The sequence below is a fragment of the Oncorhynchus tshawytscha genome, linkage group LG07, assembly GCF_018296145.1.
Source record: "Oncorhynchus tshawytscha isolate Ot180627B linkage group LG07, Otsh_v2.0, whole genome shotgun sequence".
In the NCBI taxonomy this organism is placed as follows: domain Eukaryota; kingdom Metazoa; phylum Chordata; class Actinopteri; order Salmoniformes; family Salmonidae; genus Oncorhynchus; species Oncorhynchus tshawytscha.
Window position 1 is genome coordinate 14,822,773 of NC_056435.1, and position 16,895 is coordinate 14,839,667.

At 42.7% G+C, this 16,895-nt stretch overlaps 1 pseudogene; it reads right to left on the bottom strand.

The window, feature by feature from the left end:
- Positions 1-950: 950 nt before the first annotated feature.
- On the bottom strand, positions 951-15,505 carry LOC112219917 (annotated as a pseudogene).
- Between the last annotated feature and the right edge of the window lie 1,390 nt (positions 15,506-16,895).

Consider the following 16,895-nt stretch of genomic DNA (forward strand, 5'->3'; position numbering starts at 1 on the left):
TCGCTCTCTCTCAGACTTTCAGTCTAATAACTCTCGCTCTCTTTCTCTCCCTCTCTATTGAGCTCTCTTGCCGCTTTCTTTCTCTCTCTCCCTTTCTCAATTTTCTGTCTCTTTTTTTTGTTGCACACTGTGGCCCCTCTGTCTCTGACAGCTGTCAAGGTCTCACCACTCTCCTTTCTTTTCTCTGTTCATTTTCCTCCGGCTTAAGATGTTTCCATGAAGGACAGCGTGCGACTCTGGCTGGATACCGAACGCAGTTTTATAAACAGAGCTCTATTTTCTGTGAGATGAAGGACATCACTAGCCCTTCGAAGTGAAAAAGCAGGATATGGCAATTGTGACTTTGTTTGTTTTACCATTTGTTATTTTTACATTAGGTTAAATAATATTAGCATTAACAAAGCCTATATAAATGCTGCATGAGCCTCTACCATGTTAAGATGCAATTGCTGTTTATCAACATAAAGGCAGCGTTGTAGTATATTATCTGCATTACCACACTAACGTTACCTCGTCATAATTATTAATAAACTGTGAATATTCTGCATTATACACTGTGCACAAAACATTATGAACACCTGCTCTTTCCATGACATAGACTGACTAGATGAATTTAACCTGACCTACCAATTGTGACTAGTTTCAGGAGATGTTGCAAGTCACGACTTCACAGGAGAGGCATTTGAACATTTATTTGAACTAGCTAACATTGAACACCATTCTCTATTTCTCTCTCACACATACACACATCGCATGAATTAACTCAAAGGGATATTCTCAATTGCATACTCCTCACGTCCTCTCTCCTCACCTCCTTCTAAAAACCCATTGGATGAGAAAGCAAGAGGCGATAGGAAGCAAAGTGTATGCAATTGAGATTCCTCCATAGTACACACATACTCTCAGGTATACGCCTACATCTCCTCCAAATTCCCACGATGTCCTCACTCTCAAATGTGCACGGTCCACATTATCTCGCTCTGTCCGCCCGCACGCCTAGGTGGGTCGCTGGTGTTGAGCGTGGGCTCCATCATGATGCCCATCGGAGGGAGACTGATGGAGGTTGGCAGACAGGCATTTAGGGAGGTGTCCGTCTGCTCCTCACGGCGAGGCAGCGCCAGCCTCCATCCATCTCCATTACAGCTGTCCACATGGCAGTGGGCAGGGGACAGCTTCCCCAAGAAAGACTGAAGACAGGGGGGAGGGAGAGAGGGGAGGAGATTCTGTCATAAACCCTGTTTCACTGCCTATGACTTCTTTTCCTCCATCTAAATGGTGTCGTTGTAAAACAGAAAAGGAGGAAAGAGTGCATCCACTGGGGGCCCCCACTGAATGCACTTTAAGTTTTTTGCTCTACGTAGCTGATTATAGTAACCAAGTCATCATCAAGCATGGATGATTTGAATCAGCTGTGTAGTGTTACGACTAAAACCAAAACATGCACCCAGGGCAAAACAGACCAAAAGGATATGGCAAAATGTTCAACCATTTAAGGTTATGTACTTGCTTCCAGTTAAATCTGTCCCCTATACATTTTTAATTGATGGGGCACTATAACCTAGTTAAATTCAGTGGTATAAAGTATTTCAATAAAAATACTTTAAAGTACTAATTAAGTAGTTTTTTGGGGGTATCTGTACTTTACTCTTTATATTGTTGACACATTTTACTTCACTACATTCCTAAAGAAAATAATGTACTTTTTACTCCATACATTTTCCCTGACACCCAAAAGTACTAGTTACATGTTGAATGCTTAGCAGGACAGGAAAATGGTCCAATTCACACACTTATCAAGAGATCAAGTAGTCATCCCTACCGCCTCTGATCTGGCAGACACACCAAACACAAATGCATCATTTGTAAATTACGTATGTTGGAGTGTAGCCCTGGCTATCCGTGCATTTTAAAAACAACATAATGGTGCCGTCTAGTTTGCTTTACATGAGGAATTTTAAATGATTTATACTTTAACTTTTGATACTTTAGTATATTCTAGCAATTACATTTACTTTTGATACTTAAGTGTATTTAGAACCAAATACTTTTAGACTTTAACTCAAGTAGTATTTTACTGGGTGACTTTCACTTGAGTAACTTTCTATTAAGGTATCAATACTTTTACTCAAGTATGAGGACTGGGTACTTTTTCCACCACTGGTTAAATTGGTACAGCATTCTAACTCGCGGGTGCAACAAATATAGCCTCTTACAAGGCACACCTCAAAATATGTTAATTCAGAAACAACAATACCATGCACCCACTATTGGTCAAAAGGTTTTTGTCACTCTAAAGATACGCTACAGTACTGCATTCTGTGGGGTGGAATTACAGTACCCTTCGAAATACAGTAATCATTTCCCTTCCCGCTAACGTATCCCACAATGTACCATCATTTACAGTATCCTGCAGTTATATGTTTCAGAGTATTTTACTGTTGATAAGACAAAAACATATCGTATAATGTACAGTTTTCTGTTATAGTGTGTTTGCTGAGTCAAATACAGTGGTTGACTCCCTTACTAAGGAGATTTGAATGATTAATGTGTCTTTTCCCTCATACACAACGCATGCCTACCCATAAAGATACAGAGACGTTAAGTCTATTGGTTCATTATACCACAAATATGCTAATTGCCATTAGTTTGATGGGATTAATGAACATCTCAGCGTGATAATCTTCTGGGAGAAAGTGTTGACAAAACAGACATAGTAAATCACTCTAAATGATCTGTTTGTGGGGCTCGTTGATAGCTTGTTACCGCGGTGATGCGGTTGTTTTCATCAGCATCAGCATTTCCTCTGCGACAATAATGATCACTTTGGATGAGGAGGGGAAAATGAAAAAACAAAAAGAGTTTTTGCAATGATAAACGTCCTGATGATACACCCTCAAGGAAAACACCCCTGCTCTCCACTCTCCGTCACAGTCATGTGTTGGCGATGGGTAGCGATTGCGATGCCAGCCCAAAGTGGTGTGTGTGTGTGAACCTTTCTGCGTGTTTGTGCAATACCAGCTCAAAGAGGTGTGCGTGTTTGTGCATGTACGTTCCTGTGTGTGTGTGTGTGTGTGTGTGTTGTGTGCATGTTCGTGTGTGTACGTTCCTGTGTGTGTGTTTGTTTGTTTGTTTGTTTGTTTGTTTGTGTGCGTGTGTGTGTGTGTGTGTGTGTGTGAGTGAGTGAAGGGATGGGGGAAATGGTCTTCAAACTGGGCCGTCTTCCAGTCACTCTGCTTCATTACATCCATATATTTCCCTCGGCAGCACCACTGGAACTCAATTTCCCCTTAGTTACATCTAGAAAAGCCTACTGAGACAGCCACTGTGTCTCCTGACACCAAAGGTCAATTTTGGGGGGGGAAATACTTAATCCGACACCTTCCATCACATCAGCATGGGTGTGTTGATCTGTTGCATTGGAAACACTGGCTTGGGAGATGCTGAAATCCAAGTCTGGTGTTTGAGCTGGAATTATCGTAGTAACATTTTTCTATGTTGAAAGTATTTGCTCTAAACTCTTCTAAAAAGTCAAATTAAAAGAGGTATAACAAGGCCTGAAGTTCGATCTCCTTCCTCATATGAGCGCCCTGTCAGACTAACCTTTGACCTATGATGCAGTTCCTGTTGAGGCAGGAAGTGACTCAGGCTGGCAATTTTCTCACACGAATGTGCAAGAAATAACAAACTCATTTAAAATATTCAGCACTGCTTCAATGATTTGATTATGAGGCAAATATTGAACCACAGTTTAGCAAACTGGTTGAAGAATCATGACCCAACAAAATTCGACCAGCTGTAACAGCTGATACTCCTGAGTTAAAACCAGGAGGGGTCGGTGGAGCTGGAGCTACAGTACTTCAAATGAGCACAGCCTGGCATGATATTGACCAGTCACAACAGTTACAAGTGAGTGAAAGCAGAAAACACTGTGGAGTCAGCTTACCACCAAACTAACCAACCCAGCTTACCACCAAACTAACCAACACAGCTTACTACCAAACTAACCAACACAGCTTACTACCAAACTAACTAACCCACCCCCCAAAAAAAAAAAAAAATTATATATATATATATATATATATATATATATATATATATATATATATATATATATAGGCCTTGAGTGCCTTGAGTGAAATTTGGAGCAAAATCATTTGGGCACACATCAGAGTCCTTACTTATGAGCCTCCCAAGCAAGAGTGTTTCCTTGTGTTCTGACAGTCAAAATACCCTCTCCTTATTTACTCAGAAATGCTCCCTGAGAGGCAGGCATCCCAAGTTTTCCAATGAGCCAAATTAGCAAATCATTAATAATAAGTTGCGATGACAACATCAGAGAGTGGGTCATCATAGTAATAGGATGGAGAGTCACCTACTGTAAGTAGCATCAATCAAACAGATTGTTTGACAGACACCTTGTAGTACTGTATTGCGGATATTTGATAGGATAGATTGTGACAGTCTTTGAGGAGGAATAACCTGTTGACAGTGGTTTAGTTAATTGACGTGATGGGAGAAGAGTTGGAAAAGGTATAGAGAGACAGAGAGGCCCATAGAGCAAGGTGGAGGAACTGTCTATGTTGAAATATTCAACACACTTTCCAGTGGAAATTTTAGCATTTAAATATTGGTGGGGCAAACCAAAGAATGTGGGATGCATGCCAGCAAAGCCACAACACTAAACAATACAGTAATTGCACTATAATGGTGACAAACAGTGCCCACAAGCTGATAGGGCCTACATAAAGCTGTTACAACAGCAGAGTCCCAACAGCTTACCACTGCTACACCTGGCTGAGCCTTATCTAGCAGCAAACCAGTTCATTCAGCCTCATTTACTGCCTTTTGTCACACCCTGATTTGTTTCACCTGTCTTTGGGATTGTCTTCACCCACCTCCAGGTGTCGCCTATCTTCCCCATTATCCCCTGTATAATTATACCTGTGTTCTCTGTTCGTCTGTTGCTAGTGCATCTTGTTTGTCAAGTCAACCAGCGGTTTTGCCTCTGCGCCTGCTTGTCTCAGTCTCTCTTTTTCCTCACTCTCCTGGTTTTGACCCTTGCCTGTCCTGACTCTGAGCCCGCCTGCCTTACCACTCTGCCTGACCCTAAGCCTGCCTGCACCTTTGCCCCACCTCTGGATTATTGACCTCTGGATATTCTCCAGCCTATATGATTGTGTTAGCCCACTGACCTTAAGCCTACACCCCAAGTATGATTACTCAGCATGTGAGCATGGTTCACTGAACCACCTCTGTCATACACAAATAAACAAATTAACATGAACTAAATGTAACTAAAGATAAATCAAAAGTTAAACATTGAATATGATTTGTGTACATGCTGGAGGGTCATGTCTGGATGAGCCTGCGGGAAGGGTACCACATGAGGGAGGAGGATGTCTTCCCTGTAACACACAGCGTTGAGATTGACTCCACAACACGGCGGATATCTGCTTGGGTTGTTTTGGTCTCTGAGCGCCGTACTCAGATTATTGCATGGTGTGCTTTTTCTGTAAAGCTTTTTTGAAATCTGAGCCATATTACTTCAACAGTATTTAACATTAGATCGTCTCTAAGCATTACAGGAATGTGATTCTGAATATAGACCGCAACTTGGCATTTCTGTATTTTCGGGAAAGATGTTAAAACCTTGTATTGCTACCACTGTATCATCAAAATGTATTATCTGTGTGAGTTTCAGAGATAGTCAGAATATGAATGCAAGCAAGTTATTGACTTCATGGACATTGTTTCTTAGGCTACATATGTTAACATGGGCTACTTTTAGCATTTTTCTGGGTTGCTTGATTGTTTTGAATGCTTTACTAGGAAGCTTATCCAAGGTAGACGTACTCATGTTATTTACATTGGAGCCGATAGTGCAGGGTGAGCTGCAAAGTGGTCATCCAACTATTGCACACCACCTCAGTGCTAAAAGTGTATCTCTGGTTTATAGGCTCATGATTACTGCTTACAATAGCTGTAGGATAAACAGATGTATTCAGTTCAATTAGGGGTACATCAATTAAATGACTTACATTGTGTTTGCCAATGCCCCTAAGATCATATACATTTTAAGCAGCATTATGACGACTCAGTGTCACAATGGTAGGGATAAACTGAGCTGGTCCAAGACAATAGTGTTTGTCTCTTCTACTTTTGATTGAGAGGTGCCTGTGTAGTGACACTGGCCTTGGTGAAATGAGCTTGGACAGGATATCAGGTCCAATGTCACATATTGTATCTGTATAAAGACTGTTTTTATGCAACAGTTGTGGAGTCATGCACAACAGACTGTAATGATGTAATAAAGTGACAACCTCAGCAAACTCAGCAACAACAAAAAATGACACTTTTTCAGGACCCTGTCTTTCATAGATAATTCATAAAAATCCAAATAACTTCACAGATCTTCACGGTGAAGGGTTTGAACACTGTTTTCCATGCTTGTTCAATGAACCATAAATAATTTATATTTTTTATTTTTTATTTCCCCTTTATTTAACCAGGTAGGCTAGTTGAGAACAAGTTCTCATTTGCAACTGCGACCTGGCCAAGATAAAGCATAGCAGTGTGAACAGACAACACAGAGTTACACATGGAGTAAACAATTAACAAGTCAATAACACAGTAGAAAAAAAAGAGAGAGTCTATATACATTGTGTGCAAAAGGCATGAGGAGGTAGGCGAATGATTACAACTTTGCAGATTAACACTGGAGTGATAAATGATCAGATGGTCATGTACAGGTAGAGATATTGGTGTGCAAAAGAGCAGAAAAGTAAATAAATTAAGGAACATGCACCTGTGGAACGGTCATTAAGACACTAACAGCTTACAGACAGTAGGCAATTAAGGTCACAGTTATGAAAACTTAGGACACTAAAGTGGCCTTTCTACTGACTCTGAAAAACACCAAAAGAAAGATGCCCAGGGTGCCTGCTCATCTGCGTGAACATACCTTAGGCATGCTGCAAGGAGGCATAAGGACTGCAGATGTGGCTAGGGCAATGAATTGCAATGTTCGTACTGTGAGATGGATAAGACAGCACTACAGGGAGACAGGACGGACAGCTGGATAGTCCTCTCAGTGGCAGACCACGTGTAACAACACCTACACAGGATCAGTACAGCCGAACATCACACCTGCGGGACAGGTACAGTATGGCAGGAATGCACAATCCCTCCATCAGTGCTCAGACTGTCCGCAATAGGCTGGACTGAGGGCGTGCAGGCCTGTTGTAAGGCAGGTCCTCACCAGAAATCACCGGCAACAACGTCGCCTATGTGCACAAACTCAGCGCCGCTTGACCAGACAGGGGTGATGGTTGGATTTGTGTTTATCGTCGAAGGAATGAGCGTTACACCGAGGCCTGTCATCTGGAGCGGGATCGATTTGGAGGTGGAGGTTCCGTCATGGTCTGGGGCGGTTTGTCACAGTATCATCGGACTAAGCTTGTTGTCATTGCAGGCAATCTCAACGCTGTGTGTTACAGGGAAGACTTCCTCCTCCCTCATGCGATACCCTTCCCGCAGGCTCATCCTGACATGACCCTCCGTCATGACAATGCCACCAGCCTTACTGCTCATTCTGTGTGATTTCAGGCCTCCTGGGCCATATACAGCGTTCCTCACAGAGTTCTATGAATTCCTATCGGACCCTGTAGTCATAGTAGATAATATTCACATTTTTGGTGACTTTAATATTCACGTGGAAAAGTCTACAGACCCACTGCAAAAGGCATTCAGAGCCATCATCGACATGTCTCCGGACCTACTCACTGCCACAGTCATACTCTGGACCTAGTTTTGTCGCATGGAATAAATGTGGATCTTAATGTTTTTCCTCACAATCCTGGACTATCGGACCACCATTTTATTATTTTTGCAATCGCAACGCATAATCTGCTCAGACTCCAACCAAGGATCATCAAAAGTCATGCTGTAAATTCTCAGACAACCCAAAGATTCCTTGATACCCTACCAAACTCCCTCTGCCTAACCAAGGACGTCAGAGGACAAAAATCAGTTAACCACCTAACTGAGGAACTCAGAGATGCTTGTTCTAGTTCCCAAGAAACAAACAGATCTTCTGTTGACTCTGACAATTAATCTTGATGGTTGTACAGTCGTCTCAAATAAAACTGTGAAGGACCTCGGCGTTACTCTGGACCCTGATCTCTCTTTTGACTAACATATCAAGACTGTTTCAAAGACATATTTTTTCCCATCTACGTAACATTGTAAAAATCAGAAATATTCTGTCCAAAAGTGATGCAGAAAAATTAATCCATGCTTTTGTTACTTCTAGGTTAGACTACTGCAATGCTCTACTTTCCGGATAAAGCACTAAATAAACTTCAGCTCCTAGAATCCTGACTAGAACCAACAAATGTGATCATATTACTCCAGGCCGGTCTCAGGCCTCCTAATTGTCCCTAGAATTTCTAAGCAAACAGCTGGAGGCAGGGCATTCTTCCATTTTTATGGAATGGTCTGCCTACCCATGTGAGAGACGCAGACTCGGTCTCAACCTTTAAGTCTTTATTGAAGACTAATCTCTTTAGTAGGTCCTATGATTGAGTGTAGTCTGTCCCAGGAGTGTGAAGTTGAACGGAAAGGCACTGGAGCAACGAACCGCCCTTGCGTTCTCTGCCTGGCAGGTTCCCCTCTCTCCACTGGGATTCTCTGCCTCTAACTCTATTACAGGGGCTGAGTCACTGGCTTATTGGTGCTCTTCTATGCCGTCCCTAGGAGGGGTGAGTCACTTGAGTGGGTTGAGTCACTGACATGGTCTTCCTGTCCGGGTTGGTGCCCCCCTTGGGATGTGCCGTGGCGGAGATCTTTGTGGGCTTTACTCGGCCTTTTCTCAGGATGGTAAGTAAGTTAGTGGTTGAAGATATCCCTCTAGTGGTGTGGGGGCTGTGCTTTGGCAAAATGAGTGGGGTTATATCCTGCCTGTTTGGCCCTGTCTGGATGGGGCCACAGTGTCTCCTGACCCCTCCTGTCTCAGCCTCCAGTATTTATGCTGCAGTAGTTTGTGTCGGGGGGCTAGGGTCAGTATTTCTGACCTGTATTTCTCCTGTCTTATCCGGTGTCGTGTGTGAATTTAAGTACGCTGTCTCTAATTCTCTCTCTCTTTCTTTCTTTCTCTCTCTCAGAGGACCAGAGCCTTAGGACCATGCCTCAGGACTAACTAGCATGATGACTCCATTCTGTCCACAGTCCACCTGGCCGTGCTGCTGCTCCAGTTTCAACTGTTCTGCCTGTGGCTATGGAACCCTGACATGTTCACCGGACGTGCTATCTGTCCCAGACCCTCTGTTGTCAACTCTCTAGAGACAGCAGGAGCGGTAGAGATACTCTCAATGATCGGCTATGAAAAGCAAACTGACATTTACTCCTGAGGTGCTGACCTGTTGCACCCTCGACAACTACTGCGATTGTTATTATTTGACCCTACTGGTCATTTATGAACATTTGAACATCTTGGCCATGTTCTGTTATTGTGCCAGAACATCTTGGCCATGTTCTGGCACAGCCAGAAGAGGACTGGCCACCCCTTATAGCCTGGTTCCTCTCTTGGTTTCGGCCTTTCTAGGGAGTTTTTCCTAGCCACCGTGCTTCTACACCTGCATTGCTTGCTGTTTGGGGTTTTATGCTGGGTTTCTGTACAGCACTTAGAGATATCATCTGGTGTAAGAAGGGCTATATAAATACATTTGATTTGATTTCCTGCAAGACAAGAATGTCAGTGTTCTGCCATGGCCAGCGAAGAGCCTGGATCTCAATCACATTGAGCACATCTGAGACCTGTTGGATCCGAGGGTGAGGGCTAGGGCCATTCCCCCCAGAATTGTCCGGGAACTTGCAGGTGCCTTGGTGGAACAGTGGGGAAACATCTCACAGCAAGATCTGGCAAAGCTGGTTCAGTCCATGAGGAGAAGATGCACTGCAGTACTTAATGCATCTGGTGGCCACACCAGATACTGACTTTTACTTTTGATTTTGACCCACCCTTTGTTCAGGGACACATTATTCAATTTCTGTTAGTCACATGTCTTTGGAACTTGTTCATTTTATGTCTGTTGTCATACAAATATTAACACATGTTACGTTTGCTGACAATTAACACAGTTGACAGTGAGTGGATGTTTCTTTTGCCGAGTTTAGTATTGTCACATTCTGACCATCGTTCGTGTGTGTTTTCCTTGTTTTAGTGTTGGTCAGGACGTGAGCTGGGTGGGCATTCCATGTTGTGTGTCTGGTTTGTCTATTTCTATGTTTGGCCTGATATGGTTCTCAATCAGAGGCAGGTGTTAGTCATTATCTCTGATTGGGAACCATATTTAGGTAGCCTGTTTTGTGTTGGGTTTTGTGGGTGTTTGTTCCTGTCTTTGTGTTTGTGGCACCAGATAGGACTGTTTTGGGTTTTTCACGTTTCTTGTTTTGTAGATTGTTGTACTTTCATCTTTATTAAAGATGCACAAAACTAACCACGCTGCATTTTGGTCCGCCTCTCTTTCCCCAGAAGAAAACCATTACAAGTATCTTAAATATACTGTGTGAACACCTATGGTCTTCCATAAAAAAGCACCCTATGTATACGTTTTTTTTTTCTTTAGATATTAAGCGTATGTTGTGCAATATAATGCATTATGCACAGCTCATAAGGTGTTATAAATTTGCTTATAATGCATTCTGAAGCTAGTATTCATATGAAGTGTTGCTCAACTTTCAAGTCTCTTTCCTCCACCTCTCTCCCTCTCTCTGTTCCCATCTACCTCTCCTCACCCACTTTCTGTTCTCTTGCTCTCTCTCTTCCTCCCCACCTCTCACGCTCTCTCTTACTAATCACTACAGAAGCTTCGTCAGTGTGAGCAGCCTTTAGATTTACCCTTATACACATGGGGGGGGACTGTGTCGAGGGGAGAGAGGTTAAAACCAGAGGCTGCCAGCTGGTGTGTAATCACTATTTTAACCTCCTTTGTCATTAATCTTTGTCAGAGATTCCAGCACGGGCTCTGCCACCCATGACAGCCCATCAGCTCACGACAGTTCAAGGGAGTTTGGGACAGGATGGGGGTGTTAAGTGGAGATGGGGTGGGTGGGTTGTAATGAAGGGTTAAGGGAGACATTCAGTACATTTGAGGACTTTAGTCTCTGTGGTGTGGAGGCTAGCCTTAATAAAGGCCAGGTACCACACCCTAATAGTGATTTAGTTTTTCCTTTATCACAAACCTTTACCAGTTGAATGTATTTAGATACAAATATACTACTGTAGTATCATTAAAGGCTTTTTAGAGTTACAACTCGAGACTTAAGTACAGTTTAGTATTTAATTCTAATTTTGAATTTTTCTTTGATGCACCTGGCTTAAACTCCCTGAAGCTTTCATAATCAGTTTTTAGGCAGACATAGGAAATAGCTACGGATAGCGGAAAGCAAACTCCCGTTTTGAGTCACTACTGCCATCTATTGGTAAACATAAATATACCAGGTCACTACATTCCCCCCCATTTAAAGCTAATAACCCAACTTAATTCCATTCTGAGCTATGCTATTTCCTTTTTTACATAAAAAAAATAACTCCTTCTGGATCTGAAAAAGTCTGGCGGACGTCTCTCTAATATAGCGTCTCAGAGGTGGTGTAGCTGGTGCTACCAGATCTTCACCCCTTGATGGTGAAACAAAGTCCTTTTGTGGAGACTTCACAGGAGGAGGTCGTGCCGGAATGGTGGTCTCAGGAAGTTGAGCATTGTTGGTCTCAGGTGGTTTGTCCAACTGCAACTCTGGGGAACGTTCCAATGTCCTGTCCTGCTCGTTTAAGTATTGATCCAAATATCCAGATGGAACTGGAATTCGAGCTTGGATCTGATCCACGTGTCTCCTTAGTCTTTGTCCACTTCCAATGATCACAGTATAAGATATTGGTCCTGAGCAATCCTCAATGGTAGCTGGAATCCATTTAGGACCAAACCCATAGTTTCTTGTATAGACATCATCTCCAAGTGAGAAACTTCTGAGTTTGGCTCGGGTGTCATGATTCCATTTTTGATTCCATTGCTTTTGTTGTATTTTCATTTTCAGGTCTGGTCTGATGAGATCCAAGGTTGACCTTAACTTCCTTGACATCAACATTTCTGCAGGTGACAACCCGGTTGTAGCTTGAGGAGTAATCCTGTACCTAAACAAGAATCTTGACACCTTTGTTTCAATGCTGGGCCTTGCATCTTCCTCATCCCCTCCTTCAAGGTCTGAACCGCACGTTCTGCTAATCCGTTTGAAGATGGGTGAAAAGGGGCCGACGTTACATGCTGAATTCCATTTTGTTTCATAAAACTTGTGAATTCAGTGCTTGTAAAACAAGTAGCATTGTCACTAACCAACATTTGCGGCAATCCCATAACACTGAAGCTTTGTCTCAACTTCTCAATCGTAGCGTACAATGTTGACGTGTTCATGTGGTAAACATCCATCCACTTTGAATGAGAATCAATCAGCACAAAGAACATTTTTCCTAGGAAAGGTCCAGCGTAGTCCACATGTAGTCGTGTCCATGGTTTTTCTGGCCATTCCACTGGATGTAATGGCGCGGTGGGGGGTGACTTCCTGTTACTCTGACAATCTGCACACCGGCTAACTTCATTTTCCAGATCGTGGTCCATCTTTGGCCACCAGACATATGACCTTGCTAGGCCTTTCATTCTCGACATACCTGGAATGCGACTGATGCAATAAATTCAGTAGCAAACCCCGCCCTTGTGGTGGAATAACTACTCTTGAACCCCACAGAACACATCCATCTGAGCATGATCTGAGGCTCGGTCACTGTAGGTAAATTCATGCACTTGCACGTAACATCCTTTGAAGTCCATTGCCTGAGTTGGGCTGTGTTCACCGGTACATCATCCAACACATCGATCATCAAAACCTGGACATTTTCTTCTTCCTGAATGATGATTTCTGGAACGGGCAGCCTACTCAGAGCATCAGCATTCCCATAGTTTCTACCTGGTTTGTAAATTATTCTGTACTCATAGGCCCTGAGCCACACAGTCCAACGTTGAACTCTTGGAGAGACCATTTGTGGTACTGGCTTTTGTTCATGGAACAGAGAGATCAGAGGCTTATGGTCAGTCACGATAGTGAATGTTCTCCCGTACAAGTACTTGTGGAATCTCTGTATTCCGAATATGACAGCCAGTCCTTCCTTGTCCAGCTGAGAGTACTTTGTCTCCGCTGGCGTCAACGTTCTTGACATGAACCCGATAGGTTTCTCTGCACCACTCTCCATCCGGTGGGATAGCACCGCCCCCACACCATACGATGAGGCATCATACGATAAGGTGAGATCTCTGTCTGCTGAGTAGTACACTGGCACTTCAGCTGATTGCAGTAACACCTTTGACTTTGCAAAAGCTTCTTCCAGTCGTTCTGACCATTTCCAGGCCACATCCTTCCTTAGCAGTTGATACAGAGGAGCTAAGAGGGTAGAGAGGTTCGGGAGGAAGCGATTATGACAATTCAGTAAGCCTATATAGGCTTTCAGCTCTGTAACGTTTGTCGGAGCTGGAGCTCCCACAACAGCCCTCACATTAGTTTTGACAGTGTGTAACCCCTTGGCATCCACCTTGTGACCCAGGTACTGCACTTCATCAGCTAACAGTGTACACTTGCTCCTCTTCAGCCGGAGACCGGCGTCCTCCATCCTCCTCCAAACTTCACCTAAGTTTCTGAGATGTTCCTCCTTCGTGACTCCCGTGACAAGAATGTCGTCGAGGTATACCGCTACCTTGGGTATCCCCTGCAGAATTCCCTCCATAGTTCTTTGGAAGATAGCCGGTGCAGAAGACACACCGAAAGGTAAGCGGTTATAGGTAAACATCCCTCTGTGGGTGTTTATGGTCAGGTACTTCTGTGAAGCTTTATCCATTAGCACTTGCTGATATACGTGACTCATGTCCAGTTTTGTAAACTGGTGCCCTCCGGTTAACGTTGAAAGCAAATCCTTCACTTTGGGTATGGGGTACTGCTCCAGTGAGGAAACTCTATTTACAGTCAGCTTATAGTCACCGCATAATCTGATTGAACCATCTAGTTTTAGTATCGGAACAACTGGTGCTGCCCACTCAGAAAACTTGACAGGTACAATTATATCCTCTGCGAAGAGTCTGTCAATTTCCACATCCACTTTAGGCTTCATGGCATATGGAACTGATCTTGGCCTATAGAATCTGGGAGTAGCATCAGCAGCAACATGAATGGTAGCTTGAACCCCTTTTAATGTCCCTAGCTCTTCTTTGAAAACACACTCATGCTTTGAAAGCACCTGCTGTAGAGTCAATGTCTCTGTGGTGACATGTTTGATTTTATCCCAGTTCAATTTTATTTCCTCCAACCACCCTCTTCCTAGTAAGCTGGGGCCAGTACCTTCCACTACTAAGAGAGGCAGACTTTTCTTTTGTCCATGATATTCCACTTGAACATCAGCAACTCCAATCACAGTGATCTTCTCCCCTGTGTACGTTTTGAGTTTAATGGGGGTGTCTCTCAGTTTAGGCACATCAACGGTTTTCCACTTCTTATAGAATTGGGACCTGTTCATCAGCATGACACCACAGCCTGTGTCTAGATCAAACGGTACCTTTAATCCATTTATTCCCATTTCCACAATGAAAGGCTTCACCTTCTTCATATTCGCCACCTGTACACTGTACATTGAGAATGCTTGCTCTGCCTCCTCACTTTCACTTTCTATCACTTGATTAGAGCGGTAGATAGAGCGTCTGGAAGTATTCGGTTCTGTCCGTTCTCTTTTCTGCAGCCCGTGGCTTTTTATTTTTTTTTTATTGCGGCACCCCCTCGCAATGTGGCCTATTATCCCACATGCATAACACTTTTCGTGTTTGAATTTACAGTCAAATGCTGTGTGTTTGCCTTTGCAACGATAACAGTCTCTATTGGCTGCTGCACCGTGGCTTTCCGTTCTTTGAAATTCAACGGGCTCAGAGCTACTCTCTTTTGCTGTATGGCACGCAGTTGCGCCCCTTGCCTGCAAATCCAGTGCATTTCTATTTGCAGACTCCATGGCCTGGGCCAGTTTAAGTGCATTCTCAAATGTGAGATCAGGCTCTGATAACAATCGTATTTGTATCCTGTCATCATTAATCCCACACACCAGCCGATCGCGTAGCATTTGCGATAATGTATTCCCATAGTTACAGTCTAATGCTAATTTTCTCAACTCAGCCACATATTCCCCCACTGATTCGGTAGGTTCTCTCATGCGTGAATCAAACTTGAATCTTTGTACTATCTCACTGGGTTTGGGATTGAAGTGATTTTTTAATAGATCGACTAAATCTATGAATGACTTTTCTCCTGGTTTATCTGGGCTCAACAGGTTTCTCATTAAGCTGTACGTCTGTGCACCGACAACGCTTATGAGTATGGATTTCTGTGCGGCATCAGTTATTTCATTAGCAGCAAAGACATGTTCCATTATTTCACAGTACTCCTCCCAATCCTGATTTTTAGAATCAAATGGTGGTAGCGAGCCTATTGTTGCCAAAGCCATCTTTTCCGATTCTTTCTCCACTCACACAGTCAATAATTTGTCCTACCCTTATCCAGGGAATCCATCCTTCAGAACCTTCCACCGCTCACTTGAGTCTCACCTCCCGCGTCGCACGCCAAACACTCCGTTAAATTCGTGGCAAAACAAATCCAACGCAGTTCTCCATAGTTATCCTCATCGCCAAATATGTAGTATCCTTAAATGCTTTTTAGAGTTACAACTCATGAGACTTAAGTACAGTTTAGTATTTAATTGTATCTTAGAATTACATTCTTTGATGCACCTGGCTTAAACTACCTGAAGCTTTCTTAATCAAAGTTATATAGGCAGATATAGGAAATAGCTACGGATAGCGGAAAGCAAACCCCCGTCTTGAGTCACTACTGTCATCTATTGGTAAACATAAATATAACAGGTTACTAGAAATACTTTTTGTATTAATGTTTTTCTGAGATATTGTATTATAATATGCAAATGAGGTGACATCTCATTAAATATGCACATATTTGCACACCACGCAAATACTTTCTTTGGGACAGTGAAATATTTTGGTTTCATTTTGTTAAGACACTCCAGGGCTGGACTTACTCAGAGAATATTGTGGATAAAACTTTTTTCATCCTTCTATCTGTAAAATAACAAAAATGGTAAATGTTATCTAGAATTTAAAAAAAATCAACAATTCCCTCTGGGCAAGTCTCGAACATATGTATAAGTATAACCACACACAATTTGGTGAATGTGTAGGCTTTTGAAGCTGAGGAAAATGAGTTAGCCTTTGGGAAGCGACTGACGTTTGGGAAATGACAGTTCAAAGGCACGGAAATATTGTCTTTTCAATTTACCCTCTGAATGGCACACATGCACAAGCCACGTCTCAATGCTTAAAAATCCTTTAAATTCTCTGCTCCACTTCTTGTACACTGATTGAATTGGATTTAACGAGTGAAATCAATAAGGGATCATAGCTTCCGTCTGGATTCACATGCTCAGTCTGTCGTAGAAAGAGCAGGTGTTCTTAATGTTTTGTATACTCTGTACAGTACAGTTTGTTACATTCTGTACGAAACTACCTTTAAATTGTGTAAGCTTTAAAATTATGAATACATGTCAATTTTAAAGTAGTTAAAACCTTTTAAGGAGGCTGCGAATTTTTGCAGCTTTTTGTTAAAAATCGCGCAAAATTTCAATGTCCTGCTACTCATGCAAGGAATATTGTATATGCATATGATTAGTATATGTGGATAGAAAACACTCTGACGTTTCTAAAACTGGTTAAATCATGTCTGTGACTATAACAGAACGTGTTTAGCAG